Source organism: Rattus norvegicus, chromosome 6 (assembly GCF_036323735.1).
Source record: "Rattus norvegicus strain BN/NHsdMcwi chromosome 6, GRCr8, whole genome shotgun sequence".
NCBI lineage: Eukaryota > Metazoa > Chordata > Mammalia > Rodentia > Muridae > Rattus > Rattus norvegicus.
In genome coordinates, this window is record NC_086024.1 from 17771830 (window position 1) to 17793552 (window position 21723).

Below are 21723 nucleotides of genomic sequence, written 5' to 3' on the forward strand. Positions count from 1 at the left end.
TTGTTCTCTAAGGAAGTTCTTCACGTCTTTCTTGAAGTCCTCCAGCATCATGATCAAATATGATTTTGAAACTAGATCTTGCTCTTCTGGTGTGTTTGGATATTCCATGTTTGTTTTGATGGGAGAATTGGGCTCCGATGGTGCCATGTAGTCTTGGTTTCTGTTGCTTGGGTTCCTGCGCTTGCCTCTCGCCATCAGATTATCTCTAGTGTTACTTTGTTCTGCTATTTCTGACAGTGGCTAGACTGTCCTATAAGCCTGTGTGTCAGGAGTGCTGTAGACCTGTTTTCCTCTCTTTCAGTCAGTTATGGGGACAGAGTGTTCTGCTTTTGGGCGTGTAGTTTTTCCTCTCTACAGGTCTTCAGCTGTTCCTGTGGACCTGTGTCTTGAGTTCACCAGGCAGCTTTCTTGCAGCAGAAAATTTGGTCTTACCTGTGGTCCCGAGGCTCAAGTTCGCTCGTGGGGTGCTGCCCACGGGCTCTCTGCAGCGGCAGCAACCAGGAAGACCTGTGCCGCCGTTTCCGGGAGCTTCAGTGCACCAGTGTTCCAGATGGTCTTTGGCTTTTTCCTCTGGCGTCCGAGATGTTTGTGCAGAGAGCAGTCTCTTCTGGTTTCCCAGGCTTGTCTGCCTCTCTGAAGGTTTAGCTCTCCCTCCCATGGGATTTGGGTGCAGAGAACTGTTTATCCGGTCTGTTTCCTTCAGGTTCCGGCAGTGTCTCAGGCAGGGGTCCTGCCGCTCCTGGGCCCTCCCCCACGGGAGCCCAGAGGCCTTATACAGTTTCCTCTTGGGCCAGGGATATGGGCAGGGGTGAGCAGTGTTGGTGGTCTCTTCTGCTCTGCAGCCTCAGGAGTGCCCACCTGACCAGGCGATTGGGTCTTTTTCTCACGGGGTCTGGGAGCAGAGAGCTGCTGTGGGCCGGGATCCGGGGGTGTGGGACTTCCGGTAAACACAGAACGTGCCCGGTCCTAGAGGAATTCTGCTTCCGTGTGTCCCAAGCTCACCAGGCAGCTTTCTTGGAGCAGAAAAGTTGGTCTTACCTGTGGTCCCGAGGCTCAAGTTCTCTCGTGGGGTGCTGCCCACGTGCTCTCTGCAGCGGCAGCAACCAGGAAGACCTGTGCCGCCGTTTCCGGGAGCTTCAGTGCACCAGTGTTTCAGATGGTCTTTGGCTTTTTCCTCTGGCGTCTGAGATGTGTGTGCAGAGAGCAGTCCCTTCTGGTTTCCCAGGCTTGTCTGCCTCTCTGAAGGTTTAGCTCTCCCTCCCATGGGATTTGGGTGCAGAGAACTGTTTATCCGGTCTGTTTCCTTCGGGTTCCGGCGGTGTCTCAGGCAGGGGTCCTGCCGCTCCTGGGCCCTCCCCCACGGGAGCCCAGAGGCCTTATACAGATTCCTCTTGGGCCAGGGATGTGGGCAGGGGTGAGCAGTGTTGGTGGTCTCTTCTGCTCTGCAGCCTCAGGAGTGCCCACCTGACCAGGCGGTTGGGTCTCTCTCTCACGGGGTCTCCAGATATTTCTTTTTAAACATTTATATTATTTGCTTCCTCTTAAGTCTTTATTCTTGTAGATAAACTGAGTGGAGAAGGAGCCAGGGTACTGGGGGAGGCTCTGTGTGATGGGGTACTGGGAGAAATGGGGGTGATATTGGGATGTAAAGTGAATAAATTAATTAATTAAAAAGTTTAATGATATGACTAGAAATTTGGTCATATGAAACACACATGTTCATATCGCCTACATTTTGACTCACAAATAACATCTTTGACATTAAAGTAAATAATCCAAAGGAACCTTTTTATCATCTTAGCTGGAGTCCATGTCCCGTCATTGCCCCTATCATGGCAGGTCTTCTCCTATGCAGGGTAAGCACCTCACTAGAAGTGTATGATCAGAATGAAGGAAGGAGCATCCCCCAATTTGTTTTACATTCTGAAAAGTTCTCATCTTTGAACACAAAGTTCTTTCCTAACTAAGGGGTTCTAAGGAGGAAAATGGAAAGATCCTCATCTTTGGAGTGTGCTTTCATTCTGATCCTTTGGGATGCCAGGTTCTGAAGGATAAGAGGAAATGAGTTCTCTGAGAGTTCAAGTCATGGCGAGGTGGAAGAGCAAAGGTTATGAGAGTGGAAGAGAAGGGATGACGAACAGCTACCTCAAGGTGTATTTAGTGGTGGATTATGATGAAACTCTGATCTGCTTCAGCTAAATGATAGCGCACTTATTGAATAGCCACAGGTCTCAAGTCTTACAGCTAGATCGTATGTAAGCCAGCAAGTTTCTAAGACAGAGTGGTCACCAAACAGCCCAGAATCAAGCCATGGAAGGCTGACTCATGTGAAACTCATACAATACCAGCAGCTAAAGCCTAACATCTGCTTAGAGAGTTCTATGAAACTTCCCCCTGTACTTGTTCGCCCAGGCTAACCAAGATATGGCTGATGGTAGGGTGTCTCTACTTTTCATTTTCATCAACACACACTTTAGCTTCAAGTGACCAGCAATGTAGTTGTGTGTCCTCATCACATGCTCAGTGTGCACCAGAAGATAATAAACTCATCAGTCTTCTTAGCTACTAAGACACCAGGTAGCAACATCAGTGACAGCATGCATTTCCCACACTGTCCTTTAGTCAGGACACTGAAATGGGTCTTCCCTTCATCCAGAAGCATGGTTTCAATATTGTTGCTTAGAAATCCAGATTGTTGCAACAAACATAAAAAAAGAGTTCTCTGTAAATAGTTCATTGTTTCCATTACAAATCTAAACTGTCAAACCTTTTTGAGTTTGTCAGTCCTGTTGGGAACAGCACCACATTCATCACTTTTCCCTTCATGCTCTCTCTGGGTTGCCAGCACAGCAGATTTAGAACCGTCTTTATGTTTTGATGGATCTAAAAGTAAATACTACTGTTGTTTCCTCAGGTGATTCCAGAAGTCACATAAGAATATATGAGTTGCTAGCCAAAACTCTGAGGATAAATGGGTGTAAATCCACACCAAAAGGGCAAAGCTGAGGTTTCATTTAGTCATGTCATGTTATCTACTGAATCAAAGCATGCTGGGCTTGAATGGTATTAAGTGGTATAGATAGAACTGTCTAGAAGTTGTTACTCAGTTTTAGTTTGGTTATGAGTCACAAATTGCATGCGAATGGTCTATTAAAAACTGTCATGTGCTAGCATTTCCCGCCATATATCATTTAGAGACTACTTTCCACTCTGAGAGATAGATTTTATCACCATATGCTAGAGATAAAGTCACCGAAGCTTTACAAAGCAATAAAGCTGTATTTTCAGTTACACATAGGAACTTGATCCCAGAGTGCCACCCCTGGAAGGCCACATCCATTCCAGGGCATCAGAACAATCTGTCTTTGGTCAGGCACACTTGATTTCACAGTAAGTGCACTGCACAATCTTTTCTAAAGGGCATTTGTAGCTTCATGAAGACTCCTTTGATATGACCATTACACTGAGTATTGAAGAGGTACCCACATATTATTAGCAATTGTTAGCGTCTGGGAGAAGAGTCATTTTTCTCTAACACACAGTGTGTATGTATGTGAGGGAGAGAGGGAGAAAGGGAGAGAGGGAGAAAAGAAGGCGGGAGGGAGAGGGAGAGGGAATGGTGAGGAGGTGAGGTGGATCAGGAGGAGATGAGGAGAAGAAACTGTGATCAAAATATAGTGTATAATTGGGAAATGTGGATTGGTCTTGATTGGAGGGGAATGATGCAAAAACAATTGGCTGAATGGGAATTTGAGTATGGCTATGGGAAAAATTGGGAGGTGTTGTTAATATGATCAAAATGCAAAGAATATTGTGTAAAATTCCCAACAGACTAATAAAAATTTTTAAAAATCAAGAATTTTAAATATTTCAGATTGGAGATCTATAGGGTACAGTATATTCTGGATTTCCTCTTAACTTAAACCCCCAGTGAACATGATTGTTGGGGGGATGGCAGTAATGGGGGGAGGATGGGAAGGGGAACACCCATAGAGAAGGGGAGAGGATGGGTTAGGGGATGTTGGCCCAGAAACTGGGAAAGGGAATAACAAGCGAAATGTAAATAAGAAATAACCAAGTTAATAAAGATGAAAAAAATTCATAGAATTTTAGACAAAGATTCAACATAAAAATTATATTGGTTCATGACATATTGTTGAAATCTGATTCAAATATTGTACAGCATGCTTTGCTTTTTGTGGTTTATTCTGCCTAAGGTATTTCTTATGAGCTATTAGCTTTCTTTAGAGTAACAGAATTGATTACTTCATATTCAAAATTGTACTCTTAGCCCAGTTGTGATGATAAGTTGTGTGTGTGTGTGTGTGTGTGTGTGTGTGTGTGTGTGTGTGTGTATAGGGTTGGGGTAAAGTTGAAACAATCCTCCTGAAAGTTGAAGGCTTGACAACATCTAAGAAGAGTTTTGGCTACCTGTATAATGTAATAATCTCGAATAGTAAATGTATAGATTTTTTAAAAACTTTATATGCTAATTTTTATGTGATTGTTGCCAATCTTTATCTGCAATTGAGATTATAAATAGATCTGAGGCAAAAACATTGCCCCAAACTGTACACTAAGTAAACAATAGCAAGTCATGGGAACCGTGCTTCATACCCTATCCCTCAGAAGTCTGAAGCTGAGGTATTTGTAATTTTGGACCCTACACAAATCTTTAATAGTGCACCAGCTTTCGATGAACGGAGCTGTCATTGTGTTTCTCTGGCCTGTGAAGAAAATCTCTAGTTAATCTGGTTAGGTTACCTAGTTACAATAGTAAACTTGTTGCTAACTCTTGTTAGTTTTGTTTTTGTCAACAGTTAGAGTCACCCTGGATGGTGGATTCTCAATTGAGTAAAATTGCTTGTAGTAGACTGACCTGTGGGCATGTCTATGTGGCATTTTCTTGATTGTCGAATGATAAGAGAAGATCTTGTTCAGTATAGGTGAAGTAGTTCTTGGAGCTATAAAAGAGAAGAGGCTAAAAGCCTGCTGGAGCAGTCCCTTGACTGGACTCTTTGTACAGGGAGTCTTTTCAAGCTTGGGGAATGGATCTGGAAGAGGGAAGATATGACCTCAAATACTGGTTAGGAAGAAGCTTTATCTGATTTTTTATTAGTGTAACCAGGCTGCCGGGTTCTGATCAATAGGTCAGTCACTCTCAAATGAGACTATTAGCATGGACCAGTGAATTCCTAAGCAGCTGCTTGATATGTAGGACATGATCACAGGGCACAAGCTAGAAGTCGGTCTCTGGAGACACAAGACTTTCTGTGATAGGCAGCTGTCTGTGTCCTGATGTTGTCAGGACATGTTAAGTCGTTAAGTCCAAATTTCCATTGTATCCAGGAGATGCTGAAGGAACATATAGGTGAGTGCTAATTTTAAAAGAGAGGGTTCCAACCCTTCATTATTTTGTTTTGTGCCTCTCCCACTCTTTCTTTTATTGCCCCCTGGTTATATGGCAGGAGGTAAGCTCCTAAAATTCACTGCAAGACCTTGGAAATAGGTCTCCTCTTTCTCTTTCTCTGATTTGTTCTATACTCCCTCTCTCTGAATGAGCTTCCTATTCATTAGAAAAGGAGAATCTGCAGTCAGAATTTTGTAACATCATCCAGACAACTAAGTCAAGGCTCACGCAGCTAATTTTTCCCTCCACCAAGGCTGGTAGGTTTAATGTCATGGTACAGTGGAGGCTGAGGGTACTGGAGTAATAGCTTAGAATCTTTTTGAGCAGAGTCCGGAACTTGGCCATAGGCTTATAATCCTCTACATTTCACATTTTAGTTAGAATATGTCAGGGTATATGTTATTTCATTTTATGTATATGCTAATTCAGAGGCATCAAAACTGTCACTTCCCTTGCTTTGTTCCTTATATAGAAGCTCATTTTGCTTATGTTTTTTTTTAAATAAGTTATTTTAAAGGTCTCCAAGTAGAGAATAAAAAGACTGATTGAAGCTATTTTATCTATACCCACATTATTTATTTAACTATTTCATGTGAGTATGTACTTGTGGATGTTAGTTCTCTCCTTCGACTTTGGAGTTCCAGAGATTGAATAATGCCACTGGGCTTGGTGGTGGCCAACTGTATAATCTGACTCATCTTGCCTAACACAGAAGCCTCGATTTTTCATGAAGATCTTTTTAATTTTCAAGCAGAGGAAGCTATTTTTGAGGATAAGGGGACTCACACAGGTGAATGAGACCCCAGGGTGAAGCACGTTGACAGGAATTGCTCCCAGAAAAACATAGTATGTTCATGCCCGCTGCTCATCTCTGGGATGTGTCAGCTCTTTCTGCCCAGGCTTCTGCATTAGTGTCATGGTGAGGAATAATAACTGTGTCCTGCTCTCTGAAAAAGTCAGCATAGCATCTAGATGTTTGTGATTGGTGAAGCCCATGCTCTTCAGGGCAACTTTTGTGATTTCAGGAGGTTAATGATTCGGGATAAATTTTATGAAATCATGGAAGACATCCACCTTCATATAAACTGTGATGTAAACTCTGAACACTTTGAAAGATTTTGCCTAGATTCTACACTAGAGAATTCTATGATCCAGTGATGGACAAGACTGAGGGAAGGATGACAGCAAGAGCAGTTTCTCAAAGATATAGAAGACAATGTTTCCAAGCATAGGAAATACTGGGAAATGAAAAGGAACTAGAAATCATGTAGGAAATATTGGGCATAATTAAAGAAGCGATACTGAAAATGGAATTTTTTTTGAACTCAGTTGTGATATTTTTCTGGAAGCTGTCTTATGAAAGGATGTTTTGCTGAAGCAGGCATGTGAACAGGTGTTTTTGCTGAAGCAGACACATGGGAGGACGTTTTGCTGAGAACAGACATGGTATTTTTCTGGATGCTGCCTAGGGAAAGGGTATGTGATATTTTGCTAGATTGGACACTTGGGAGAAAGTGTGATGTTTGGAAAGTGTATGAAGATAACCCATCTGACTGGATGATGCTGTGTGGTATTGGTTTGCCTTGCCACACTTTGCTACTCTTTCTTAACGTTCTGATGCTGGTCTACACTTATAATGCTATGGGGTATTGGTTCACCTTGCCAGTCTTTGCTGATCATCATTTGTCATGACTTCCTAGAGAGAAACGCACCAGAGATCTTCTGGTAGAGTTCTGGTAAGGAGGCTTCTTGCCACTTCCTCAGACTTGGGCTGATTTGCAGAGCCTCATAGTTTCTTCTGGATTGAACTGCCATGGCTGACTTGTGAATAGTGTTTGCAAATGGACCAAGTTACTACTGCTGATTTGTGTGAACTAAACTGCTGATATCCTGACAAGGCAGATTGTATTAACCCCAAAGAACTATTTCCAAACAGGTCCACATCCTCCTTTGCCTTATTAACCTTCCCTTTCCATTGGTGGGTGGTGAGCTAGAAAAGGGAGGTTAATGCATTTAAGTACAATTATTAAAGTAGGTTTTGAAAAATAGAAGCCAAAAGACACTTTTGGCTCAAATCTGGTCATAGGCAAGTTTTTTTTGGTAGGGAGACAGTTTTAGAGCATTCTTCAGTAAATTGCTAATTCTGTTCAGATGCTAACTCAAACTTCAGCACAGGAAGTGACATTCTGTGTAACATACAAATAGGTTCAACTGTATTTTGAATTCCATTGTGTTTAAAGAAGAATCACACATCTTGGTTGGATGCCTGCAGCTAACAATTGAATTGAGCACAGGGACCCCAATGGAGGAGTTAGAGAAAGGACTGAAGGATATGAAGGGGTTTGTAACCCCATAGGAAAAACAATATCAACCAACAAGACCAGAGGCCCCCAGAGCTCCCAGGAACTAAACCACCTACCAAAAAGTATACATGGAGAGACCCATGGCTCCAGCCATATATGTAGCAGAGAATGGCATTGTCTGGTATCAATAGGAAGAGAAACCCTTGGTTCTGTGAAGGCTCCTTTATTCAGTATAGGGGAATGCCAGGATGTTGAGGTGGGAGTGGGTGAATGGGAGGGGGAGTATCCTCAAAGAAACAGGGGAAGGAAGATGGGAGAGAGGGGAACTGGGAAAGGGGATAACATTTGAAATGTAAATACATAAAATATCCAATAAGACAGAAAAAAAAGAAAAAAATAAGACAAATAAAAAAAATCCCCAAATCTTGCTTGGAGCCACTTTTGTATGTAATAATATTAAATTTGGATAATGCATGGAGATTTTTCAATATTGAGGGAAACAAATGCAAAAGAGACACAATGTAACATTGCCAACACATACAACAGCGTTTTCACCATTCCTTAAAAATATTGAGCTAATTTGGAGAAAATTACTTTGAACTTAGTAGAACTTTACAAAAGCACTAGGAAGCATATTATGTAAGTTAGTGTGATATAAAATGCACGACAAACCCAATAGTAAACAGTCAATAGCAATTTCCAGAAAAAGCATTGTTGAAATTTAAAAAAAAATTCATGCTGGTTCTCTTAGCTAGTCAGTGGTGAAAAACCAATAGAATAAGCATTTGGGAAAGGGCACAGTAAGTGTTGGAGGTGAGGAAGAGATAGAAATACAATACCATGCCTAAAGTTTCCAAAGATTAAATTAAACCATTAGAAGAAGCTTGGTTGCACAAACACGCCATGCTATTGTATCCAGCAGTAGACTGGCAGACAGGGACTTTATTGTTTTGATGGGAGGGATAAATTGGAAACTAATGAGGTCACTGTTTATGCACACACACATATATAATTTATTTCACAATATATATAATGCAGAAGTTATGACAGATGCATAAGTAATGATTTAATTATCTGTGAACACAAATAGCACATAATTTCTCCCTTCAGATTAGAAAACAAAACTTCTATTCATAGAAAATACTTGTTTTATGATCCCATTGTGTGTAAATGATCTATTTGTTTGTATTTATTTAAATAGACAGTTGATGGATTAGTCTATGTTCAAGCATCTTACCCTAATAAGCCAAACATCTTAACACAAACCGTTACATTTTTATTATTTTCCAAGACACATGGTGGAAAACGTTTTGCTTGGCTAAAATGCACGACTTCTCTTCCTTTTGATTAGTTTAAGCCCCTGGACTATGTGGTCATAATATTGCTTTTGTCTGGTGGGAATTGTAAACAGAGAGGCTAAGGCATTGTTTTAGGCTATGCAGGAAGGGGAGCGAGAATTGGACGTTTCGTCTTGTTCTCAAGCATTGAAATATTTGTGCTCCATAATGTGCTCTTCCTAAGTACACAGAGGCTGAGGAAGAGGATTATTGAGCAAAACTTTTGTAATACAATGAAAATATCAAGTCTTTGCTCATATAAAATCAATAGCACATAGATTCTTTTTATTTATAGCTGGGGGTTCTCTATGTTTAATGATTGTGCAAGTGAACAGGGCCCCTAACCATTCTATAGATAAGGAAAATGACTTTTTAAATTGGCAAAGAGAAAGAAGGGAAAAAGGAGACTTGAATTCTGTGTTTTGGTTCCTGAATCTTTACAAACACTGGTCAGCATGAGTCAGCTTCCTCCACTAAGCAGTGGTCTGGCTGCAATGCTGCCTTTTCCCAATGGGCACAAGCTACCATCTCTCATGCTCTGAGTCTTCTATGCTCCATTAGACCTAATTCATGTTACTTTAACATTTTTGTTTATATTTATCAATTTATTTTATGTATGAGTACACTGTTGCTGTCCTCAGACACACCAGAATAGGGCATCAGATCCCATTACAGATGGTTGTGAGTCACCATGTACTTGCTGGGAACTGAACTCAAGCCCTCTGGAAGAGCAGCCAGTGCTCTTAACCCCTAAGTCATCTCTCTAACCCTACTTTAATATTTTTTTAAAAAAGATTTATTTATTTATTTTATGTAAGTAAACTTTAACTGTCTTCAGACACACAAGAAGAGAGCATCGGATGCCCATTAGAGATGGTTGTGAGCTACCATGTGGTTGTTGGGAATTGAACTCAGGATCTTTGGAAAAGCAGTCAATGCTCTAACCACTGAACCATCTCTCCAGCCCCTATTTTAACATTTTAACGTGTAAAACTTTTTCTTTTGGGCTTGAGACGACGTGATTTCTTGAAGATTGTGAAAGAATTATAAATCAATTTTGTAAATTTAACTGACAGCTATAAAAAAAACCTTACCCCTTACTTGAATAACATGACACTGGCATTTAGCTCAAATTATTGCTTTCAGAAAGATGCATACATTTTTTCCTTATGATTTTAGTATCATAAAACTGTTTTTTAATGGGTTTGATAAGATAGGGCATCCAATCATGATGTCTGACACAGTTAATATGCATAGGGCTGTTTATTAGTATGACACACTGTGGTAAAAATTTGGGAGAACATGAGTAAAAATATTTTGAGGATAGTATAAATCCAATATTGATACAGCTGTGAATTGACAATTGCATAATTGAAATACAAAATGTAATTTTGAAGAAAACTATTGAAATTAATAGTGGGTCTACAATGTCATGTATATTTTAGAATATCATCTTGTTTTATTATTTTAGGTTAGCATACCAAGTAGTGTGTTTCACTAAGGCATTCTCATAGACATGTTACACAGGGAAATCTCAGAGATTTTCCTTAAGCCTCCTTTCTCCCCCAACATACAGACTCTCCTGAAGTTAACACTTATTAGGTACAAGTGTTGCAACTGATAACTTTACACTCACACATTCTAATCACTGAAGTACGCAGTTTAAACTACAGTTTCTTTGGTTTCCACATTCTGTGGTGTTGTACAAATATATACTGACATAATCCACATGTTCATACCTTTTTTATTTTATAATTTGATTATGTATATATACAACTGTAGGAGTAAGCACACATGACTCCAGGTACCTGTGATGACCAAAAAAGGGTGTCAGATTCACTGGAAATGGAAGTACAGGCCAGTGCAAGCTGTCCAGCATGGGTTCCAAACTTCAGTCCTCTTACAGCAAATTATGAACACTTAGTCACTAAGCCATCCATTCAGCCCCCATTTACATACTTTATACTGAGTAATTTACTGAGTTAAAAGTTCTCTATGCACCATGAATTTGTTTCTCCTTCCTGCCTCACTAACTTGCAAACTATTCTCATAGTTTTCCTTTTGTATGGGAGGAGTGTGTTTAGTTTTGTAGGAAACCGAAGTCTTCTGAAATGGCTGTACCATGTTGTACTCTCAACAGCTCTGAGTGGGCAGGTAGCTTTTCTATAGCTTCCTCAGCATCAGCATTCTGGATTTTAGCGTTTTATTAGATACATAGTTTTATCTTATCGCGGTTTTCGTTTGCACTTTTTGATGATAATAGCCATATGGTCACAATATGGCCTCTTCAAATTCATATATTCAAATACTGACCCCTGAAATAAAGGTATTTTTTAAAAAACTCAACACAAGACCTTTTTACATATTTATGGGAATAGTGTACAATTATATAGTACATGTCTGAAGTGTAAAATTATCAAATCAAGATCATTAAAATTTATCTATTCTAAAACATGCAAAAACCCCTATGTGTTGGGGACTTACAGTTTTCATTTTCTAGTTATTGTGAAATGTATCTGGCAAATTGTTGTATACAATAGTTGTTGGAGACTCTGGCTTGTTCTATATATTAGCTATTATAAATGGTACTTTTATAAGCATGAGATCATAGATATGTCTTTTATATGCAATGCTATCCTTTTGAATGTATATCCAGCAGTGGAATTACTAGATAATATGGTAGTACAAACTTCAAATTATTTTGAGAAAACTCCATTGTGATTGCATCGACTTTTTCCAAAAGAAGAAATACAGATAGCCAGAAGTCCTCAATATTTACGAATTGTCTTAGGATTTTTGCTTCTGTGAAGAGACACTATGACCAAGGCAACTCTTAAAAAGGACATCTTTTTTTTTCATTTACTACTATTAGTTATTTTAAATGTTGACCCTTCTTCCAGTTCCCCCTCTAAGAGTTCTTCCCCAATCCTTTATTTCCTTTGCCTCTGAGAAGGTGCCCCTTAGACATTCCCTGCTCCTTGGGGCATCAAATCTCTACAGGATTAGGGTCATTCTTTCCCACTGAGGCCAGACAGTGCATGCTTTTTGGTTGTGACTTAGTCTTTGGGAGCTCCCAAGGGTTTAGGTTAGTTGACACTGTTGGTCTTCCTGTAGGGTTGCGATTCCTTTCAGTTCCTTTAATCCTTCCAACTCTTCCACATGGGACCCTGACCTGGTTGGCTGTGAGTATCTGCATCTGTCTCAGTCAGCTGCTGGTAGAGCCTCTCAGAGGATAGCCATGCTAGTCCCTCGTTTGCAAGCACAACATAGCATCAGTAATAGTGTCAGGGTTTGGTGCTTATCCAGGGAATGAATCTCAAGTTTGTGGCCAGTCACTAGACAGCTATTTGATTTGTTTCTGCTCCATATTTGTCCCTGCATTTCTTTTAGACAAGAATAATTTTGGGTCAGAAAATTTGAAGGTGTATTGGTATCCACAATACACCTCTCCCGAGAGGCCATCCAGTCTATCTACTGGAGGTGGTCTCAGGTTCCATATCGTCACTGTTGGGAATTTCAGCTAAAGTCACCTCCATTGAGTCCTGGAAGCCTTATCACATTCCAGGTCTCTGGGACTTTCTGAAGTTCTCCACTCCACTCCAAGCAGCTACATATTTCGATTTATTCTCCTGGCTCTCTAGGCTTCTGTCCTGTTTCTCTCCATACCTGATCCTTCCCCCTTTTCTACTCCCCATCCTCTCTCCCACCCACTCAATAAAACTAATGAAAATCAAAATCATGAGCACATCAAAATACCATTCACCATGATCAAGTATGCTTCATCCCAGGGATACAGGGATGGTTCTATATATAAAAATCCATTAATATAATGTATTGTATAAACAAACTCATAGAAAAAGTCACATAATCATCACATTATATGTTAAAAAAGCCTTTGACAACTCCCCTTCTTATTAAAATTTTTGGAGCTATTAAGAATTCAAGGCAGAGACCTAAACATAATAAAAGCAATATACAGCAAACCAGTAGCCAACATCAAAATAAATGAAGAGAAACTTGAAGCAATCCTACTAAAATCAAGAACAAAACAAGTTTGGACATTCTCTCCCTATCTATTCTATATAGTACTTGAAGTTCTAGCTAGATCAATAAGACAACAAAAGGAGATCAAGGGGATACAAATTGGAAAGGAAGAAGTCAAGGTATCACTATTTGCAAATGATAGTATATATATAAGCAACACCCAAAATTCTACCAGAGAACCCATACAGCTGATAAAGAACTTCAGCAAAGTGCCTGGATATCAAATTAACTCAAAGAAATCAGTATCCTTTTTTATTCAAATGATAAATGGGCTTAGATCAAAAGAAAATTTATAAAGGACAACATCTAATTGGGGCTGGCTTACAGTTTAGTCTATCATTGTCATGGCAGGAAACATGACTACATCCAGGCAGACATGCTGCTGGAGGAACTGAGGGTTCTACATCTTTATCTGAAGGCAGCCAGGAGGAGACTCTGTCTTTCACAGGCAGTCAGGAGGAGGCTCTCAAAAGTTCTCAAAGCCCACCCCCACAGTGAAAAAGTTCTTCCAACAGGGCCATACCTATTCCAACAAAGCACACCTCCTAATGCTGCTACTTCCCATGGATCAAGCATATTCAAACCACCACACTAACCATTAGGGAAATGCAGACTAGAAACACAGTGATCTCATTCCAGCATTCTGATGCGTTCTTAACATGCTCCCAGTAAGAAATTAAGATAATGAATACTGGAAAGGATGTAGAAGAAAGCAATCTTTATGAACCCTTACCCGGAATAAGAATTAGCAATTTTTTTGTTAGTTTGACTGGCTGATGTCCTCTGAATGTTTGCATTTGACTGTAATTTAGGAGAAATTTCCTCTTATTGTTACTTTGAATTTCTCTTTTTCTGTACTTTCTTTCCCTACTGTACTGTTATTACATAGGCATTATACTTTTTAATGATATTCTACAGTCCTTGGATGCTAATTTCCCGGTCTTCATTTTTTTGGTTTCCAGGTCTATATTTTTTAAATTAATATATTCTCAAGCCCAGAGATTCTCTCAAGGCTGACCTATTAATAAGCCCATCAAAAGCATCCCTCATTTGTTACATTTTTTTAAAAAAACAAACTTTTAGCATTTCTTCTTGCCTCTTTATAAGAATCTCCATCTGTGTCCTTACATTGTCTACCTACACTTGAGTATTGCTGTAGAATCTTGTGTCTCTAAGTTTTATTTATATTAGGATTCTGATAATTCTGATAGCTTTGTTTTCTGACATTAACTGCTCTTTTTAAAGTATTTTTCCTTTTACTATATTTTGTAATTTTTTTCTTGCTAGTTAGACATGATACACCAGGTAGAAAGAATTGCCATCTATATTATTATTATTATTTTGATGATATTTTCTTTTTTTTCTTGATTAGATTTTTTTTTTAATTAACTTGAGTATTTCTTATATACATTTCGAGTGTTATTCCCTTTCGCGGTATCCGGGCAAACATCCCCCTCCCCCTCCCCTTCCTTATGGGTGTTCCCCTCCCAACCCTCCCCCCATTGCCGCCCTCCCCCCCACAGTCTAGTTCACTGGGGGTTCAGTCTTAGCAGGACCCAGGGCTTCCCCTTCCACTGGTGCTCTTACTAGGATATTCATTGCTACCTATGAGGTCAGAGTCCAGGGTCAGTCCATGTATAGTCTTTAGGTAGTGGCTTAGTCACTGGAAGCTCTGGTTGCTTGGCATTGTTGTACATATGGGGTCTCGAGCCCCTTCAAGCTCTTCCAGTTCTTTCTCTGATTCCTTCAATAGGGGACCTATTCTCAGTTCAGTGGTTTGCTGCTGGCATTCGCCTCTGTATTTGCTGTATTCTGGCTGTGTCTCTCAGGAGCGATCTACATCCGGCTCCTGTCGGTGTGCACTTCTTTGCTTCATCCATCTTGTCTAATTGGGTGGCTGTATATGTATGGGCCACATGTGGGGCAGGCTCTGAATGGGTGTTCCTTCAGTCTCTATTTTAATCTTTGCCTCTCCCTTCCCTGCCAAGGGTACTCTTTTTCCTCATTTAAAGAAGGAGTGAAGCATTCACATTTTGATCATCCGTCTTGAGTTTCGTTTGTTCTAGGGATCTAGGGAAATTCAAGCATTTGGGCTAATAGCCACTTATCAATGAGTGCATACCATGTATGTCTTTCTGTGATTGGGTTAACTCACTCAGGATGATATTTTCCAGGTCCAACCATTTGCCTACGAATTTCATAAACTCGTTTTTGATAGCTGAGTAATATTCCATTGTGTAGATGTACCACATTTTCTGTATCCATTCCTCTGTTGAAGGGCATCTGGGTTCTTTCCAGTTTCTGGCTATTATAAATAAGGCTGCGATGAACATAGTGGAGCACGTGTCTCTTTTATATATTGAGGCATCTTTTGGGTATATGCCCAAGAGAGGTATAGCTGGATCCTCAGGCAGTTCAATGTCCAATTTTCTGAGGAACCTCCAGACTGATTTCAGAATGGTTTTACCAGTCTGCAATCCCACCAAAAATGGAGGAGTGTTCCTCTTTCTCCACATCCTCGCCAGTATCTGCTGTCACCTGAGTTTTTGATCTTAGCCATTCTCACTGGTGTGAGGTGAAATTTCAGGGTTGTGTTGATTTGCATTTCTCTTATGACTAAAGATGTTGAACATTTCTTTAGGTGTTTCTCAGCTATTCGGCATTCCTGAGCTGTGAATTCTTTGTTTAGCTCTGAACCCCATTTTTTAATAGGGTTATTTGTTTCCCTGCGGTCTAACTTCTTGAGTTCTTTGTATATTTTGGATATAAGGCCTCTATCTGTTGTAGGATTGGTAAAGATCTTTTCCCAATCTGTTGGTTGCCGTTTTGTCCACCACAGTGTCCTTTGCCTTACAGAAGCTTTGCAGTTTTATGAGATCCCATTTCTCGATTCTTGATCTTAGAGCATAAGCCATTGGTGTTTTGTTCAGGAAATTTTTTCCAGTGCCCATGTGTTCCAGATGCTTCCCTAGTTTTTCTTCTATTAGTTTGAGTGTGTCTGGTTTGATGTGGAGGTCCTTGATCCACTTGGACTTAAGCTTTGTACAAGGTGATAAGGATGGTTCGATCTGCATTCTTCTACATGTTGACCTCCAGTTGAACCAGCACCATTTGCTGAAAATGCTATCTTTTTTCCATTGGATGGTTTTGGCTCCTTTGTCAAAAATCAAGTGACCATAGGTGTGTGGGTTCATTTCTGGGTCTTCAATTCTATTCCATTGGTCTATCTGTCTGTCTCTGTACCAATACCATGCAGTTTTTATCACTATTGCTCTGTAATACTGCTTGAGTTCAGGGATAGTGATTCCCCCTGAAGTCCTTTTATTGTTGAGGATAGCTTTAGCTATCCTGGGTTTTTTGTTATTCCAGATGAATTTGCAAATTGTTCTGTCTAACTCTTTGAAGAATTGGATTGGTATTTTGATGGGGATTGCATTGAATCTGTAGATTGCTTTTGGTAAAATGGCCATTTTTACTATTTGAATCCTGCCAATCCATGAGCATGGGAGATCTTTCCATCTTCTGAGGTCTTCTTCAATTTCTTTCCTCAGTGTCTTGAAGTTCTTATTGTACAGATCTTTTACTTGCTTGGTTAAAGTCACACCGAGGTACTTTATATTATTTGGGTCTATTATGAAGGGTGTCGTTTCCCTAATTTCTTTCTCGGCTTGTTTCTCTTTTGTATAGAGGAAAGCAACTGATTTATTTGAGTTAATTTTATACCCAGCCACTTTGCTGAAGTTGTTTATCAGCTTTAGTAGTTCTCTGGTGGAACTTTTGGGATCACTTAAATATACTATCATATCATCTGCAAATAGTGATATTTTGACCTCTTCTTTTCTGATCTGTATCCCCTTGATCTCCTTTTGTTGTCTGATTGCTCTGGCTAGAACTTCAAGAACTATATTGAATAAGTAGGGAGAGAGTGGGCAGCCTTGTATAGTCCCTGATTTTAGTGGGATTGCTTCAAGTTTCTCTCCATTTAGTTTAATGTTAGCAACTGTTTTGCTGTATATGGCTTTTACTATGTTGAGGTATGGGCCTTGAATTCCTATTCTTTCCAGGACTTTTATCATGAAGGGGTGTTGAATTTTGTCAAATGCTTTCTCAGCATCTAATGAAATGATCATGTGGTTTTGTTCTTTCAGTTTGTTTATATAATGGATCACATTGATGGTTTTCCGTATATTAAACCATCCCTGCATGCCTGGGATGAAGCCTACTTGATCATGGTGGATGATTGTTTTGATGTGCTCTTGAATTCGGTTTGCCAGAATTTTATTGAGTATTTTTGCGTCGATATTCATAAGGGAAATTGGTCTGAAGTTCTCTTTCTTTGTTGGGTCTTTGTGTGGTTTAGGTATAAGAGTAATTGTGGCTTCGTAGAAGGTATTCGGTAGTGATCCATCTGTTTCAATTTTGTGGAATAGTTTGGATAATATTGGTATGAGGTCTTCTATGAAGGTTTGATAGAATTCTGCACTAAACCCGTCTGTACCTGGGCTCTTTTTGGTTGGGAGACCTTTAATGACTGCTTCTATTTCCTTAGGAGTTATGGGGTTGTTTAACTGGTTTATCTGTTCCTGATTTAACTTCGGTACCTGGTATCTGTCTAGGAAATTGTCCATTTCCTGAGGATTTTCAAGTTTTGTTGAATATAGGTTTTTATAGTAAGATCTGATGATTTTTTGAATTTCCTCTGAATCTGTAGTTATGTCTCCCTTTTCATTTCTGATTTTGTTAATTTGGACACACTCTCTGGGTCCTCTCGTTAGTCTGGCTAAGGGTTTATCTATCTTGTTGATTTTCTCAAAGAACCAACTTTTGGTTCTGTTGATTCTTTCTATGGTCCTTTTTGTTTCTACTTGGTTGATTTCAGCTCTGAGTTTGATTATTTCCTGCCTTCTACTCCTCCTGGGTGTATTTGCTTCTTTTTGTTCTAGAGCTTTTAGGTGTGCTGTCAAGCTGCTGACATATGCTCTTTCCTGTTTCTTTCTGCAGGCACTCAGCGCTATGAGTTTTCCTCTTAGCACAGCTTTCATTGTGTCCCATAAGTTTGGGTATGTTGTACCTTCATTTTCATTAAATTCTAAAAAGTTTTTAATTTCTTTCTTTATTTCTTCCTTGACCAGGTTATCATTGAGTAGAGCATTGTTCAATTTCCACGTATATGTGGGCATTCTTCCCTTATTGTTATTGAAGACCAGTTTTAGGCCGTGGTGGTCTCATAGCACGCATGGGATTATTTCTATCTTTCTGTACCTGTTGAGGCCCGTTTTTTGACCAATTACATGGTCAATTTTGGAGAAAGTACCATGAGGAGCTGAGAAGAAGGTATATCCTTTTGCTTTAGGATAGAATGTTCTATAAATATCTGTTAAGTCCATTTGGCTCATGACTTCTCTTAGTCTGTCTACATCTCTGTTTAATTTCTGTTTCCATGATCTGTCCATTGATGAGAGTGGGGTGTTGAAATCTCCCACTATTATTGTGTGAGGTGCAGTGTGTGTTTTGAGCTTTAGTAAGGTTTCTTTTATGTATGTAGGTGCCCTTGTATTTGGGGCATAGATATTTAGGATTGATAGTTCGTCCTAGTGGATTTTTCCTTTGATGAATATGAAGTGTCCTTCCTTATCTTTTTTGATGACTTTTGGTTGAAAATTGATTTTATTTGATATTAGAATGGCTACTCTATCTTGCTTCTTCTGACCATTTGCTTGGAAAGTTGGTCCAGCCTTTCACTCTGAGGTAGTGTCTGTCTTTGTCTCTGAGGTGTGTTTCCTGTAGGCAGCAGAATGCAGGGTCCTAGTTGCGTATCCAGTTTGTTAATCTATTTCTTTTTATTGGGGAATTGAGGCCATTGATATTGAGAGATATTAAGGAATAGTGATTATTGCTTCCCGTTATATTCATATTTGGATGTGAGGTTATGTTTGTGTGCTTTCATTCTCTTTGTTTTGTTGCCAAGACGATTAGTTTCTTGCTTCTTCTAGGGTATAGCTTGCCTCCTTATGTTGGGCTTTACCATTTATTATCCTTTGTAGTGCTGGATTTGTAGAAAGATATTGTGTAAATTTGGTTTTATCATGGAATATCTTGGTTTCTCCATCTATGTTAATTGAGAGTTTTGCAGGATACAGTAACCTGGGCTGGCATTTGTGTTCTCTTAGGGTCTGTATGACATCAGTCCAGGATCTTCTGGCCTTCATAGTTTCTGGTGAGAAGTCTGGTGTGATTCTGATAGGTCTGCCTTTATATGTTACTTGACCTTTTCCCTTACTGCTTTTAATATTCTTTCTTTATTTTGTGCATTTAGTGTTTTGACAATTATGTGATGGGAGGTGTTTCTTTTCTGGTCCAATCTCTTTGGAGTTCTGTAGGCTTTTTGTATGCCTATGGGTATCTCTTTTTTTAGGTTAGGGAAGTTTTTTTCTATGATTTTGTTGAAGATATTTACTGGTCCTTTGAGCTGGGAGTCTTCACTCTCTTCTATACCTATTATCCTTAGGTTTGATCTTCTCATTGAGTCCTGGATTTCCTGTATGTTTTGGACCAGTAGCTTTTTCCACTTTACATTATCTTTGACAGTTGAGTCAATGATTTCTATGGAATCTTCTGCTCCTGAGATTCTCTCTTCCATCTCCTGTATTCTGTTGGTGAAGCTTGTATCTACAGCTCTTGTCTCTTCTTTTGGTTTTCTATATCCAGGGTTGTTTCCATGTGTTCTTTCTTGATTGCTTCTATTTCCATTTTTAATTCCTTCAACTGTTTGATTGTGTTTTCCTGGAATTCTTTCAGGGATTTTTGTGTCTCCTCTCTATGGGCTTCTACTTGTTTCTTAATGTTTTCCTGTGTTTCTCTAAGGGAGTTCTTCAAGTCTTTCTTGAAGTCCTCCAGCATCATGATCAAATATGATTTTGAAACTAGATCTTGCTTTTCTGGTGTGTTTGGATATTCCATGTTTGTTTTGGTGGGAGAATTGGGCTCTGATGGTGCCATGTAGTCTTGCTTTTTGTTGCTTGGGTTCCTGCGCTTGCCTCTCGCCATCAGATTATCTCTAGTGTTAGTTTGTTCTGCTATTTCTGACAGTGGCTAGACTGTCCTATAAGCCTGTGTTTCAGGAGTGCTGTAGACCTGTTTTCCTCTCTTTCAGTCAGTTATGGGGACAGAGTGTTCTGCTTTTGGGCGTGTAGTTTTTCCTCTCTACAGGTCTTCAGCTGTTCCTGTGGGCCTGTTTCTTGAGTTCACCAGGCAGGTCACTTCCAGCAGAAAAGTTGGTCTTACCTGTGGTCCTGAGGCTCATGTTCGCTCGCAGGGTACTGCCCTCGGGCTCTCTGTGGCGGCAGCAACCAGGAAGATCTGCGCCGCCCTTTCCGGGAGCTTTAGTGCATCAGGGTTCCAGATGGCCTTTGGTGTTTTCCTGTGGCGTCCGAGATGTATGTGCAGAGAGCAGTCTCTTCTGGTTTCCCAGGCTTGTCTGCCTCTCTGAAGGTTTAGCTCTCCCTCCCACGGGATTTGGGTGCAGAGAACTGTTTATCCGGTCTGTTTCCTTCAGGTTCCGGAGGTGTCTCAGGCAGGGGTCCTGCCGCTCCTGGGCCCTCCCCCATGGGAGCCCAGAGGCCTTATACAGTTTCCTCTTGGGCCACGGATGTGGGCAGGGGTGGGCAGTGTTGGTGGTCTCTTCTGCTCTGCAGCCTCAGGAGTGCCCACCTGACCAGGCGGTGAGGTCTCTCTTCCACGGGGTCTGGGAGCAGAGAGCTGCTGCAGGCCGGGATCCGAGGGTGTTGCCATCTATATTATATGCCTTTAGTAACATGGTGGGAAGAGGATGAACAAGCAAGAGTGTTTTATAGTCCTTTTAAATCTATATCCCTAGAATAGACTTGCAGCGTACTTTTGTTCATTTGCTTTCTTAGGAGGAACAGGGCGATTAAGGTGAATCAGAGTTGAGTATTTCTCTTTCATGAGTAAGGGGCTGGTATAACCCAAACAATTGAAGCTCTGATTAGATAGCTTCTACTTGTGTGTGTGCCTATTTAACAACATACTATTTTAGCATATTTCAATGTCTGTCACCCCACCCACCCCGTGGATGCATAAACAGTTGAAAAAAAAGTACTTACTGTGAGAATCTGGTTGAATTTGTGGAAGTAAAACTAATAACATACTTGGAAGCGTTATGGAGTTTCTAACTTTCAGATCTGTCTACCTAGAGTTCTCAGGGATCCATCAATTACTTCTTTCCCAGAACTGCTTCCTACAGAGGTTGTGCTCTGTGAGAGGAAGATCCAGCTGTTTTCCTGTCTGCCCATCCTGTATCCTTCCAACCTTGGTCAGTGACTGCCCCAAGCCTACACATCTGTTAAACATCTAAGGAGAATGGTTAGTTTTCCAGCATGTTCTGCCTTGCACTTGTTTTTAGGTCAGAACAACAGCTTTCAGGCTTTTACACATGGAAATAGAAAGTGGAAGTTAGTGCAGTGCATTGTAACTACAAATTCTCCACGCTTGGGTATCATCATCCCAGACTAAGAAGCCCATAAAAGAAAGAAACTAAGTGCATAGTCCCTTTCCCAAGTACACAGTAGATCCTTCCAGTGCTGGCTAATGCAGCCTTCTGAATATTTTT